At 38.9% G+C, this 15,223-nt stretch overlaps 1 long non-coding RNA gene across 1 annotated transcript; it reads right to left on the reverse strand.

Moving 5' to 3' along the window:
* Positions 1-5,130: 5,130 nt before the first annotated feature.
* LOC123601353 lies at positions 5,131-9,138 on the reverse strand. Its single transcript, XR_006714062.1, has 2 exons — positions 8,222-9,138; positions 5,131-5,808 (listed from the first exon to the last, which is right to left on the reverse strand). It is a non-coding gene; the product is annotated as an uncharacterized LOC123601353 (long non-coding RNA).
* Positions 9,139-15,223: the final 6,085 nt, after the last annotated feature.

Genomic DNA, 15,223 nt, shown 5'->3' on the forward strand with positions numbered 1-15,223 from the left:
CTTTTTGTTCACCATTGTATCCCCCAGCAGCTGACAGAATGCCAGCATCTAAGTGGGCATTCAGTAAATTCGCTGAATAAATGTTCAACCATAGAAAATTATATTTATGAAGAGATTAATGTGGAAAATGCTTATTCAAAAATTCAAAGAAGTGGGGCACGTGGGTTAAGCGACTGACTCTTGATTTCAGCTCAAGTCATGATCTCATGGTTGGTGGGATCAAGCCCCCAGTGCAGAGCCTGCTTGGGCTTCTCTCTTCTCTCTGGCCCTGTCCTACTTGTGTGCCCACACTAGCGCACTCTTTCAAAATAAAAAACTTTAAAAAAAAGAAAAGACAAAAATTCAAAGAAGTATAAAAAACAAAAATATGAAATACTTAAGAAAGTAAATTTATATTTTTAGGATAAAGTATTGTTGTTTTGTTTCTGTATTTTTATTTATTTTTGTGATGTAATCTCTATGCCCAACTTGGGGCTCAAACTCATACCCCAAGATGAAAAGTCACATGCTCCACCCACTGAGCCAGCCAGGCATCCCAGGATAGAGAGTCTTCAGTAAGATACAACGATTTTTTAGCATTTGATATATTTTATTACATAAAAAAGTTAAAAGTATAATAAAAGCACCAAAAGAAAAAAAAAAACCCAAAACCCAGGAATAGACTGAGAAAAAATATTGCCACGTAAAAAAGAATTACTACAAATTGGGGGGGTGCCTCTCTGGCTCAATCCATGGAGCACATGACTCAATCTTGGGGTCGTGAGTTCAAGTCCCATATTAGGTGCAGAGATTAATTTAAAAATTAAATAATTACTACAAATTAATAACAAAAGCACAACTCAACAGAAAAGCAAACAAAGGATATGAATAGTCAGTTCTCAGAAGAAAAAGTTAAATAGCCAACAAATTAGGAAAAGATGAACAACCTCATTAATGCCGTGTGATAACACTGACTGAGAGGTACATAGAATGCATTAGCAGAAGAGGGGTAGCTAAATTAGAGTGGGTTGCAGTGAAGAGTGGGTAGAGTGAAATTAGAGTAGGTAGAATGAATATTAAGCTGATTTAAAGGACGAATAGGAAGGGTGCCTAGGCGGCTCAGTCAGTTGAGTGTTCAACTCTTGATTTCAGCTCAAGTCAGGACCTCAGGGTGCCAGATAAAACCCCTGCATGGAGTCTACTTAAGATTCTCTCTCTCCTTCTTCCCCTCTTCTCCTGCTCACAAGCTTGTTCTCTCTCTAAATACAAATATAGGATGGCTAGGAATTAGCAAAAGAAAGCAGAAGGAAACTTGCAAAAGCTGGAAGCTACTACTAATCTCTGAAAAATAAGTGCAAGCAAAGAGTGGGAGAATGGAAAGAAATGAGATGAGAGAGATAAGACAAAGGACTTGTCACAAAGTGCTGGAAGTATGAACTTAATGCTCAAAGATACCTGAAGTCATTGAAGAACTTTTAACTGGAAAGGGACATATTAAGATTAGTATTTACAAATCTTATTCTGACTTCTCGGTGATAGAATTGAGGAGTGTCCCAATAGCAGCAGAAAGACAAGGTAAGAAATTATTTTTTGTTAATTATTTATTTTTTAATTTACATCCAAGTTAGTTAGCATATAGTGTAACAATGATTTCAGGAGTAGATTCCTTAATGCCCCTTTCCCATTTAGCCCATCCCCCCCCAACCCCTCCAGTAACCCTCTGTTTGTTCTCCATATTTAAGAGTCTCTTATGTTTTGTCCCCCTCCCTGTTTTTATATTATTTTTGCTTACTTTCCCTTATGTTCATCCGTTTTGTACCTTAAAGTCCTCATATGAGTGAACTCATATGATATTTGTCTTTATCTGGCTAATTTCACTTACTGTAATACCATCTAGTCCCATCCATGTAGTTGCAAATGGCAAGATTTCACTCTTTTTGTTTGCCCAGTAATACTCCATTGTATATAATACCACATCTTTTTTATCCATTCATCCATCGATGGAAATTTGCGCTCTTTCCATACTTTGGCTGTTGTCGATAGTGCATGTGCCCCTTCGAAACAGAATACCTGTATCCTTTGGATAAATATCTAGTGGTGCAATTGCTGGGTCGTAGGGTATTTCTGTTTTTAGTTTTTTGAGGAATCTCCATACTGTTTTCCAGAGTGGCTGCACCAGTTTATATTCCCACCAGCAGTGCAAAAGAGATCCTGTTTCTCCGCATCCTCGCCAACACCTGTTGTTGCCTGACTTGTTAATTTTAGCCATTCTGACAGGTGTGAGGTGGTTTCTCTTTGTGGTTTTGATTTGTATTTCCCTGAGTGATGTTGAGCATTTTTTCACGTGTTTGTTAGCCATCCGGATGTCTTCTTTGGAAAGGTGTCTATTCATGTCTTATGCCCATTTCTTCAGTGGATTATTTGTTTTCTGGGTTTTGAGTTTGATACGTTCTTTATAGATTTGGGGTACTAACCCTTTATCTGATATGTCATTTACAGATATCTTCTCCCATCTGCCACTTGCCTTTTAGTTTTGCTGATTGTTTCCTTCGCTGTGCAGAAGCTTTTTATTTTGGTGAGGTCCCAATAGTTCATTTTTGCTTTTGTTTCCCTTGCCTCTGGAGACACATTGAGTAAGAAGTTGCTGCGGCCAAGGTCAAAGAGGTTTTTGCCTGCTTTCTTCTCGAGGATTTTGATGGCTTCTTGTCTTACGTTTCAGTCTTTCAACCATTTTGAGTTTATTTTTGTGTATGGTGTAAGAAAGTGGTCCAGGTTCAGTTTTCTGCGTGTCGCTGTCCAGTTTTCCCAGTACCACTTGCTGAAGAGACTGTCTTTATTCCATTGGATATTCTTTCCTGCTTTGTCAAAGATTAGTTGACCATACCTTTTGGGGTCCATTTCTGGGTTCTCTATTCTGTTCCATTGATCTGAGTGTCTGTTCTTGTGCCAGTACCATACTGTCTTGACGATTACAGCTTTGTAATACAGCTTGAAGTCCAGAATTGTTATGCCTTCTTCAGCTTTGGTTTTCTTTTTCAGGATTGCTTTGGCTCTTTGGGGTCATTTTTCTGGTTCCATACAAACTTTAGGATTGTTTGTTCTAGCTCTGTGAAGAATGCTGGTGTTATTTTGATAGGGATTGCACTGAATGTGTAGATTGCTTTGGGCAATATCAACATTTTAACAATATTTATTCTTCCTATCCAGGAGTATGTAATCTTTTTCCTTTTGTGTGTGTGTGTGTGTGTGTGTGTGTGTGTCTTCTTCAATTTCTTTCATAAGCTTTCTATAGTTTTCAGTGTATAGATTTGTCACCGCTTTGGTTAGATTTATACCTAGGTATTTTATGGGTTTTGGTACAATTGTAAATGGGATCAATTCCTTGATTTCTCTTTCTGTTGCTTCATTGTTGGTGTATAAGAATGCAATCGATTTCTGTGCATTGATTTTATATCCTGCAACTTTGCTGAATTCATGAATCAGTTCTAGCAGTTTTTTTGTGGAATCTTTTGGGTTCTCCATATAGAGTATCTTGTCATCTGTGAAGAGTGAAAGTTTGACCTCCTCCTGGCCGATTTGGATGCCTTTTATTTCTTTGTGCTGTCTGATTGCAGAGGTCATTAAGAAATGTAACCCATAAAACAGAACCAAATAAAAATTCTGGAATTAAAAAACACAATATCTGATGTTAAAAATTCACTAGATGAATTTAACATCAGACCAGACACCATTGAACAAAAGACCAGTCAGTGACCCTGAAGACAGGGCAAAAGAATCTGTCAAACTGTAGCACAGAAAGAAAAAGGCTGAGTCTAACATAAGCATAATTAGAACTTCAGAAAGAGAGAGGAAAGAATTAAAGTATCTGAAGTACTTTAAGAAATAATGGCCAATGTTTTTACAGATTTGTTGAAAAAAAAATAATAAGCCCAAAGATCAAAAAATTCATTGAACCCCAAGCAGGATAAACATAAAGAAAAACATAGTTAGGTATATCATATTGATACTGACAGTCAAAGATAAAAAGAAAATCTTTGGAACAGCCAGAAGGGACTTGGGGGAAAAGACACATTTCATTCAGGGGAACAGCAATAAAAACAAATGTGGACTTCTTATAAAACATAACGCAAATAAGAAAAAAATGGAATGACTTCTTTAAAGTGCTTAAAGAAAACAAAACTGTGAACTGAGAATTTTAAATCCAGCAGAAATATCTTAAAATATAAAGGTAAAATAAGGATATTTTAGTTTAACAAAAGATGAAAGATTTGTCATCAGCAGACTTGGAACATAAGAAATGTTGTGGGAGGGGCACCTGACCTAGCTGACCTAGCTCAGTCAGTTGAGCATCTGACTCTCAATTTTGGCTCAGGTCATGATCCCAGGGTTGTGGGATTAAGCCCTATGTCAGTCTCCCTGCTGAGCATGAAGCCTGCTTAAGATTCTCTCGCTCCCTCTGCCCCTCTCCCCTGCTCACTCTCTCTCTCAAAAATAATTATATATATAAAAATATATATGTATGTATATATTTATATATGTATGTGTGTGTGTATATATATATATATATATATATATATATATATATATAATTTTCCTTCTATATAGAAGGAAATGCAGATCTACAGAAGAATGAAGAGTGCCCCAAATGCTAAAACACAGGTAAGTATAAAAGAACTTTTCCTCATATAATTTTTAGAAGATAATTGGTAATCATACATTATTGGTGGGAGTTTTAAATGGTACAGCCACCACTTTGGAACAAGGTTTGGCAACTTCTTATAAAACTAAATAAACACCTACCTTATGACCCCTCAATGCCACTCTTAAGTATTCACCCATCAAGACTGAAAACAAGTGTCCACAAAAAGAGTTATACACAAATATTCGTAGCAGCTATAATCACAATAGCTAAAATCACTGGAAACAAATGGTGTGAGGACAGTGTCCCTGAAGTGGGGTGGGCTGGCATAGGGTGTCAGAGTCCAGACAGAATGAGGAGGCTGGTTTGGCATAGAAGTTTAAAACCCAGGCAAGTGAAGAGAGTGTCCTTACAGAGAGGCAGCCCATTCCAAGTTTTCAGAACCCAAGCCAGGTTTGACAGAGGTCCCCAAGACTACCCCCAGGTTCAATGATTAACCAGGACCCAGCACATAGTCATACTCATGGCTAGGATTTATTACAGCAAAATGATACAAACCAAAATCAGCAAAAGGAAAGGTACATGAGGTAAAGTCCAGAGGACACTAGACACACACTTCTGAGGGTTCTCTCTCCCAATGGAGTCATACAGAACATGCTTAATTCCTCCAGCAACAAATTGTGACAACATGTATGAAATGTTGTCTACCAGGGAAGCCTATTAGAGACTCAGGGCCCAAAGTTTTTGTTGGAAGTTGGTCATATAGGCACTCTATGCCTAGCCAGAATCCCAGATACCCACAACGAAAGCAGTTTGTTCAGTATAAAGCATGTTATTTATACAAACAGTTGGGACACAGTGAGCCACCCTTCTCATGGGAATGCTGAAACCTTCCTGAAATCCAAGTTACCAGACGCTAGCCACAGGCCAACCTTTCAAGCAGGCTCTTCTATGGAGAGCAGTCTCAGGTCTGCTATATTAACTCTTCTCTGCTCACCAGGTGACAAGGGTATCCCTCAGAAGCAACAGCTCAAACCAGGTTTTCAATGCCAAAGGAGGATGAGGAGAGTGTCCCCACAGGAGGCAATGATGGCACAAGAAGTCAGAGGCAAAACTGGGTGAAAGTGCCTCCATGTAGGGCAACCTGGTGCAAGGTGTCTGTTGGAGTTCAAGTGGGATAAGGTGGGCATCTGCACAGGAGAGAGAGGGGTACAGGAATAAGAGATTGGTTACAAACTAGTAGATCGATAAAAAATAAGTAATAGTATTAGGAATAATAGAAGCCTGGATTTTCTTACCAGTATTAGAGTTAGAAACACGGAAAGGTAGAAAAGTGGAATGAAACCCGTGATGTTGGATTGAAATTGGAGGTATCGGTGCAAAATCATAGTTTTCAGTACATGGATAGATGATAGGTAGATCAATAGATGATGGATCGATGTAGGAATGAATATAAATATAAATAAGTGTGTCTACTAAAAGGGCCTGGGGGTAGGAGTGCGTGGCTCACTCAGATGGTAGAGCATGTGATTTTTTTTAAATTTTTAAAAAACATTTATTTATTTTTGAGAGAGACAGAGACAGAGCTTGAGCAGGGGAGGGGCAGAGAGAGAGGGAGACACAGAATCCGAAGCAGGTTCCAGGCTCCGAGCTGTCAGCACAGAACCTGATGCAGGGCTCGAACCCACGGACGGTGAGATTATGACCTGAGCTGAAGTCGGACGCCCAACCGACTGAGCCACCCAGGCACCCCTAGAGCATGTGATTTTTGATCTCAGGGTCATGAGTTTGACTCCCACACTGGGCATAGAGTTTACTTAAAAATAAAATAAAATAAAAAATAAAAGAGCTTAGGGGCAATGACACCCAAAAACAATCAATATACTTAGTGTCAAGATCTTGGTTCTAAATAACATTCTCCATTTCTTGGAGAAATGGCTGATTGCAAGTTTGGGGCATGGAAAAATACAAGTGAGACTGGAACATCTTGTGCAAGAAACAAGGAAGTGCTCAAAGAATGACAGGGACATATCAAAGGGACTCGAGCAAGCTTGAAGAAGCTCTAGTGATGAAATCGCATGTAATGTGAGCTGCAAAATAAATAATGATATTTTAACTATAGCCCATCAGATAAAATATGAAATTATGAATTTATATTAATAAAAAATCAGGGGCATGTAGGTGGCTCCATCGGTTCAGTGTCTTACTCTTGATTTCAGCTCATAATTCCAGGTCATAATTCCAGGGTCATAGAATTAAGCCTGACCCTGCTCTGAGCTTGGGGCCTGCTTAAGATTTCTCTACCCCCACCCCCTCTCTCCCTGTGCTCCTCTCCCCCACTCATGTGCTTTTTCTCTCTAAAATGAAATAAAAAATAAATAAAAATTTAAAATCAATGAATAAATTAAAATTTTGATGAAAATATAATATTTACATAGTTTCAAAACACCATAAAATATGATTAATTACAAAAGGAGAAAGTAACTTTATATATCATATCAACAACTGCTGGTAACAATTATGAAAGAAATAAATGCACACATCACAATTATAGTTGAAGATTTTGCAATTCATTTCTCAGTAACTAACAAAATAAGTAGATCTTCTGTATCCTGATTGTGACATTAGTTATGTAAATCTGTTTATTTGCTAAAATTCATAAAACAGCATTGCAAAAACTCAATTATACTGTAGGATAATTAAAATAAAATAAAAATAATACATACACATGTATATTAGAAAGAGTGGCAAAGTCAATTAACAACCTGATTTTACACCTTAAGGAACTAGAAAAAGAAGAGCAAACTGAGTCCACAGCTAGCAGTAGAAAGAGAACAATGGCGTGGAGGCAAAAACAGAATAGAAAAACGACATGAAGAAAATCAACAACACCAAAAGCTGGTTCTTTCAAAAAGATCAACAAAATTGACAAATCTTTACCTAGGTTGACTGAAATATAAAGTGAGAAAAACCACATTACCAAAATCAGGAAGGAAAGTAGAACATCACTACAGATTTTACAGAAATAAAAAGGATTATAAAAGAATATTATGAACAATTCCCTTCAGGAGAAGAGCCGGATGGCAGGGGAACAGTGATGTTTTTTTTTTGTTGTTTTTTTTTTTTTTTTTTCAACGTTTATTTATTTTTGGGACAGAAAGAGACAAAGCATGAACGGGGGAGGGGCAGAGAGAGAGGGAGACACAGAATCGGAAACAGGCTCCAGGCTCTGAGCCATCAGCCCAGAGCCCGACGCGGGGCTCGAACTCACGGACCGCGAGATCGTGACCTGGCTGAAGTCAGACGCTTAACCGACTGCGCCACCCAGGCGCCCCGAACAGTGATGTTTTACTACTTGAATTTTATCCTGTGTGCACGAATAATATATTTAACCAATAACAACAAACTTCTGAGCACAAGAACAGATCAAGAAGAAAATAATAATTAAAATATAAATTATTCTTACTGTATTCTCTAAAGTTTTTGCAATACGCTTGTGTCACTTTCATGATTAAAATAAAAATAATTTTTAAATGTTAGTAATGTCCATGTGCATACAATTTTGGCTGTCTTTCTTTAACTTACTATCATATCAAGTCTTACCTCTTCTCAGACTAGAGAAATTGAGTGAAAACAGCATCTTCTCCTTGGCTGGTGAGCGGGAACTGGAAACCCTAAGCTTTGCATTCCCAGGTGAGGAGACCTCAGTCTGAACTGGGAATGGAAGTAGTTTAAGAAACAGAAAAAGAAGAGTGGTTTCTCAGGGAGCCAAAGAAGGAGGATTGGTCCTAAAAATAGATTGGAATGTGGTGGCTGGACTCAGGCAGTTAGAACTAATTTTTAAGTCCCAGTGTTCAGGCAGCTTCAGGGCAGGCCAAAAGCCAGCAGGATCAGGTCCCTGGAAACCAGCTGGTGAAGTTGGAAAGAAGCAGGCAATGAATGTGGGGTAGGCAGGGTCAGTACCTTCAAATACTGGCACAGCAGTGAGTTCTGTCCCCAGACTGGGTGGGGAAAAGGCCTGGGCTCCAATCAAGAGCAACTAGCCAGGTCAGACTCTCTGGACTGACATCACTCTTATGCCCAAAGAATGTAGGCAGCTCAGACTGCCTTTTCATTTATGCTGGCTGGAAAGAGTGCAGAATGAGTCCAAATGGTTCAAGGCTTTGAGGGTTGGCCCTCTGGCCCACTTCCGTCAATGCTATTTGCCCAGGCCAGTGAAGAATCCTGGTCTCCAAAGAGTCAAGAGTATCTGAACAAATCAGAATAACTCTTTTATTTTTAAAAAGTATTTATTTTTTCCATAGGACATGTCATTAATCATCATTATATGGCATACTTGTGTGGACTATTTTGTTTTGTGGTGCTTCTCCAGTTGGAATGGAAGTTCTGTGAGAACAGGGCACTTTTTCTGCTTCATTCATTGCTGTGTTCTCAAAGCTCAGAAGAGTGGCACAAACAGTTGCTCAGAAGACTTTTTAAAATATGTTTATTTATTTTTGAGAGAGAGAGAGAGAGAGGAGGAGGAGGGACAGAGAGAGAGGGAAACAGAGGATCTGAAGCACTGACAGTACAAAGCCCAATATGGGGCTTGAACTCACGAACTGTGAGATCATGACCTGAGCCGAAGTCCAACACTTAACCAACTAAGCCATCCAGGCACCCAGGGAAGATTTTTTTTTTTTTTTAATATATGAAATTTATTGTCAAATTGGTTTCCATACAACACCCAGTGCTCATCCCAAAAGGTGCCCTCCTCAATACCCATCACCCACCCTCCCCTCTCTCCCACCCCCCATCAACCCTCAGTTTGTTCTCAGTTTTTAACAGTCTCTTATGTTTTGGCTCTCTCCCACTCTAACCTCTTTTTTTTTTTTTTTTTTTTCCTTCCCTTCCCCCATGGGTTTCTGTTAAGTTTCTTAGGATCCACATAAGAGTGAAACCATATGGTATCTGTCTTTCTCTGTATGGCTTATTTTACTCAGCATCACACTCTCCAGTTCCATCCATGTTGCTACAAAAGGCCATATTTCATTCTTTCTCATTGCCACGTAGTATTCCATTGTGTATATAAACCACAATTTCTATATCCATTCATCAGTTGATGGACATTTAGGCTCTTTCCATAATTTGGCTATTGTTGAGAGTGCTGCTATAAACATTGGGGTACAAGTGCCCCTATGCATCAGTACTCCTGTATCCCTTGGATAAATTCCTAGCAGTGCTATTGCTGGGTCATAGGGTAGGTCTATTTTTAATTTTCTGAGGAACCTCCACACTGCTTTCCAGAGCGGCTGCACCAATTTGCATTCCCACCAACAGTGTAAGAGGGTTCACCCAAGGAAGATTTTTGTCGAGATACAAAAAAGTATCATGGCCAACAGCTTGTCACAAAAAGTTCAAATAGTAAAGTTCAAAATGAAAAATTAAGTGTCCTTCACCATGTCTCCATCTAATTCTACCCCCTTAAGATAACCATTATAACATTTTGGTGTGTACAATACTAATCCTAGAAAAATCTGTCTTGCTCATTTCTGCACATCTTAGGCAGACCACAGTCCCTAGCCCATAAGAAGTACTTGATAATAACTACTTGAAAATTCATTGAATGGGTTATAAGCAGTCTTAGGGTTGGGAAGGGGCAGCCAAAAAAGGGTTGGCCACTACATGCTACTTCCCCAAACAAGTTAGGGTGAGTTCTTTGAATTAGGTATTCAGCCATACATCACTAGTATTGAGGAGAATGCCTGAACACTCTACCAATTATTTATTAAGCACTTAGTCAATGACCCACCCACATACTGGGTAGACAAATTTGATTCTTCAAATACTTCTGGCTTCTTTGAATAAGACTCTTTGCCCTATTAAACTGGTCCAGTGCCTTCCTACCAGAGCATGTTGGCCCCAGGACAGAACTCCCATCCCAAGGGGCTCTCTATATCTCTTGGCTGTTGGCAAAACAAAATGAGAAGACCCTCCCATAGGCCAACAGACACAGATAACCCAGGCTCATGCCCAGCATGTCTGGATGGAACACTGCCCAGTTAGAACCTCTGAGAGACAGAAATCTGTCAGCATCTCTTTGTGAGGGTGTCTCAGGGGATTTGTCTGAGTGCCAGCTTCTCTGTGTAAAATGCAATCAAAGCCAGAAAAAACCAGCAACTCAGCCACACTGAAAATACAATATTGAAGCATTAAGCTGGAATGTGGCAATTTACAGCTGTCACACCACACTCACTAAGTGAAATCACATTTTGTGCCAGATTTCCAAAGGCATAATCATATAAAAACTATTTTTATTGCCTTGATGCACGGTTAAAAGTAGTTTACCACAAATGTAAGAAAGTCTACTATGGGATCTCTTTTGAGGAGCATAAATACGGAGAGCAAAGTAGTTGTTTTCTACTTTACTTCAGGAAACATTTAGTTATAAATAAAGTGATGCAATGAGCACAGAAGAGTGATTTAGGGTGGATTCTTTGCTAGTCAATAACATCATTGAATCAATTCAACGGAATCAAATTTACCTTCATGATAGGAAAGCTTCTTAGTAGGCCTGGACTACAATTTGGGCTTCAGTTCACCTTTATTTTCTTCTTGACTTCTGCATATTTCCCTACAGGCCTTTTAACTTCCAGAAGTTAAACACAATCTTTCAATCTCACACTGTACTTGCCATCGGGTTCTGTCAGTGAGGGTTGGGGGGAATGAAGAGAGGACTCATACTCTCAGTATCCAAAACATTAAAATTGCCAAATAATTCCCAGGTCCTTGTGCCTGCTAGTTCCTTGGCTGGAGAAGCTCTTTTCCCAAATCTTTGAGTAGCTGCCTCCTCGTCATTCAGGTTTCAGTCAAATGTCGGTCCTTCCTGACTATCCTACTTGCTATTACCCTCTTCTCATCACTCTGCTTCATGACACTTAGTCTTGTTGTCCTCATATCACGTCACCTGAAATTTTATTATTCATCTGATTATTGTCCATTTCCCTAGTTAAGACCTAAGCACAATGAAAGCAAGCACCTTGTCTCCCTTGGTGACCACAGTATTCCAGCACTGCTTGGTACACAGCAGGATTTTTATAAATATTTATTTATAATTGAATTGGTGGTGGTTCACAGATGGCAAGCAAGTGACTAAGAGAAAGAGCTTTGGAAGGGTGATTTATTTAAAGATTTAAAAAGAAAAATTTTTAATTTTCAGTGAATTATCTTCTTGCCAAAAAGAAAAAGAAATGAATTGGGATTATTGTGTCCATTGCCAACTTCTAACTGTGCTCTTGGCCCCAGTTTCTTTACATGGTATGAGTGTATAAAACACAGAGTGCTAGTTTCACCACTTGGATCTGAGATCAGAGGAAATAAAAAACCATTAGCAAATCTTAGAAACCATTATACATGTTTTCCTCATTAGCTCTTGCAAGAGTCTCCCTAAAACATACTGTTATTCAATGGAACATGCAAATTAATAATGAAAAAGTTTGCTCAACTAACATGAAGAGATTACACATGTATGGAGAAGACACATTGTAAAACTTTTTAAAATTTACATCTGAGTTTGTTAGCATATAGTGCAATAATGATTTCAGGAGTAGAATCTAGTGATTCATTCCCTACATATAACACCCAGTGCTCATCCTCCTTAATGCCCCTTGCCCATTTAGCTCATCCCCCCACCCACAATCCCTCCAGCAACCCTCAGTTTGTTCTCTATGTTTATGTTATATTATTTCTTATGTTTTGCCCCCTCCCTGTTTTTATATTATTTTTGCTTCCCTTCCTTTATGTTCATCTGTTTTGTATCTTAAATTCCACATGAGTGAATTCATATATTTGTCTTTCTCTGACTGACTAATTTCACTTAGCATAATACACTCTAATTCCATTCATGTTGTTGTAAGTGGCAAGATTTCATTCTTGTTGATCGCTGAGTAATATTCCATTATACTTTGGCTATTGTCAATAGCACTACTATAAACATTGGGGTGCATGTGCTTCAAAACAGCACACCTGTATTCTTTGGATAAATATCTAGTGGTGCAGTTGCTGGGTCATGGGGTAATTTGATTTTTAATTTTTTGAGAAAACTCTATACTGTTTATCAGAGTGGCTGCACCAGTTTGCATTCCCACCAGCAGTGCAAAAGGGTTCCTCTTTTTTCCCATCCTTGCCAACATCTGTTGTTGCCTGACTTGTTAATTTTAGCCATTCTGACAGGTGTGAGGTGGTTTCTCTTTGTGGTTTTGATTTGTATTTCCCTGATGATAAGTGATGTTGAGCATTTTTTCATGTGTCTGTTAGCCATCTGGATGTCTTCTTTGGAAAAGTGTCTATTCATATCTTTTGCCCTTTTCTTGAGTGGATTATTTGTCTTTTGGGTATTGAGTTTGATACGTTCTTTATAGATTTGGGGTACTAACCCTTTTTCTGATATGTCATTTACAGATATCTCCTCCCATCTGCCACTTGCCTTTTAGTTTTGCTGATTGTTTCCTTCGCTGTGCAGAAGCTTTTTATTTTGGTGAGGTCCCAATAGTTCATTTTTGCTTTTGTTTCCCTTGCCTCTGGAGACACATTGAGTAAGAAGTTGCTGCGGCCAAGGTCAAAGAGGTTTTTGCCTGCTTTCTTCTCGAGGATTTTGATGGCTTCTTGTCTTACGTTTCAGTCTTTCAACCATTTTGAGTTTATTTTTGTGTATGGTGTAAGAAAGTGGTCCAGGTTCAGTTTTCTGCGTGTCGCTGTCCAGTTTTCCCAGTACCACTTGCTGAAGAGACTGTCTTTATTCCATTGGATATTCTTTCCTGCTTTGTCAAAGATTAGTTGACCATACCTTTTGGGGTCCATTTCTGGGTTCTCTATTCTGTTCCATTGATCTGAGTGTCTGTTCTTGTGTCAGTACCATACTGTCTTGACGATTACAGCTTTGTAATACAGCTTGAAGTCCAGAATTGTTATGCCTTCTTCAGCTTTGGTTTTCTTTTTCAGGATTGTGTTGGCTCTTTGGGGTCATTTTTCTGGTTCCATACAAACTTTAGGATTGTTTGTTCTAGCTCTGTGAAGAATGCTGGTGTTATTTTGATAGGGATTGCATTGAATGTGTAGATTGCTTTGGGCAATATCAACATTTTAACAATATTTGTTCTTCCAATCCATGAGCATGGAATGTTTTTCCATTTTTTGTGTTTTCTTCAATTTCTTTCATAAGCTTTCTATAGTTTTCAGTAAAACCTTTTTTAAAGTTTATTTATTTTGAGAGAGAAAAAGAGAGAGAGAGAGAGAGAGAGAGAGAAAGAGAGAGAGAGAGAGAGTGGGGGAGGGGCAGAGAGAGAGAGGGAGAGAGAATCCCAAGCAGGCCCTGAGCTGTTAGCACAGAGCCTAATGCAGGGCTCAAATCCACAAACCATGAGATCACGATTTGAGCCAAAGTTGGACGTTTAACCAACTGAGCCACCCAGGCGCCCTGAGAAGACACATTTTAAAAGGATAGAAAGGGGCACCTGGGTGGCTCAGTCGGTTGGGCGGCCGACTTCAGCTCAGGTCATGATCTCGAGGTCCGTGAGTTTGAGCCCCGCCTTGGGCTCTGTGCTGACAGCTCAGAGCCTGGAGCCTGTTTCGGATTCTATGTCTCCCTCTCTCTGACCCTCCCTGTTCATACTCTGTCTCTGCCTGTCTCAAAAATAAATAAAAAAACGTTAAAAAAAATTAAAAAAAAAAAAGGATAGAAAAAGTGCCCACCAGAAAAAAAAAGGGGAGGGGCCCATTGAACTAGTATCAATAAGATCATCCTTTTCTTTAGTTCTCTGGTGAAAAGACTATAAAGATGGATATGAACCAACAAGTGTTGGTGAGAGTGTAAAGAAAAAAGAACCCTTGTGCACTATTGGTGGGAATGCAAACTGGTGCAGCCACTGTGGAAAACAATATGAAGGTTCCTCAAAAAATTAAATGGAATTACCATATGATCCAGTCATTCCACTTACTGGGTAGTTACCCAGAGAATACAAAAACATAAATATAGAGAACAAATTGAGGGTTACTGGAGGGGTTGTGCAAGGGCAGGCGATGGGCTAAATGGGTAAGGGGCACTAAGGAATCTACTCCTGAAATCATTGTTGCACTATACGCTAACTAATTTGGATGTAAATTAAAAAAAAAAAAAGACATATGTACCCCTTTTGTTTATAGCAGCATTATACAATAGTCAAGATATGGAAGCATCCCAAATGTCCATCTTTAGATGAATAAAGAAGTGATACACATATATATACATAAATATATATAAATATATATATATATTAGAATATTACTTAGCATAAAAAAGAAATGAAATCTTGCCATTTTCAATGATGTAAATGTGATGAGGGACCATAAATCAAGCTGACACCCCGCAAAACCCTCCTCCCTCAGGTGGGGTATGTGTGATATTCCTGTCTCCATCAGTTTATAAATGTCTTTGTAAATCACCAGAAAAAAAGGCAATCTTATCAATAGCCTAGTCTCTAGAAACCCATAGACTCCGCTTCCTGGAGCCCTATCATCACCATCCCTTCCATAGTGATGTGAGGAACAAAGACAAGACAGAAATGGTAGATACAATTAAATTCCTTTATA

This window comes from Leopardus geoffroyi, chromosome D1 (assembly GCF_018350155.1).
Source record: "Leopardus geoffroyi isolate Oge1 chromosome D1, O.geoffroyi_Oge1_pat1.0, whole genome shotgun sequence".
Classification (NCBI taxonomy): domain Eukaryota; kingdom Metazoa; phylum Chordata; class Mammalia; order Carnivora; family Felidae; genus Leopardus; species Leopardus geoffroyi.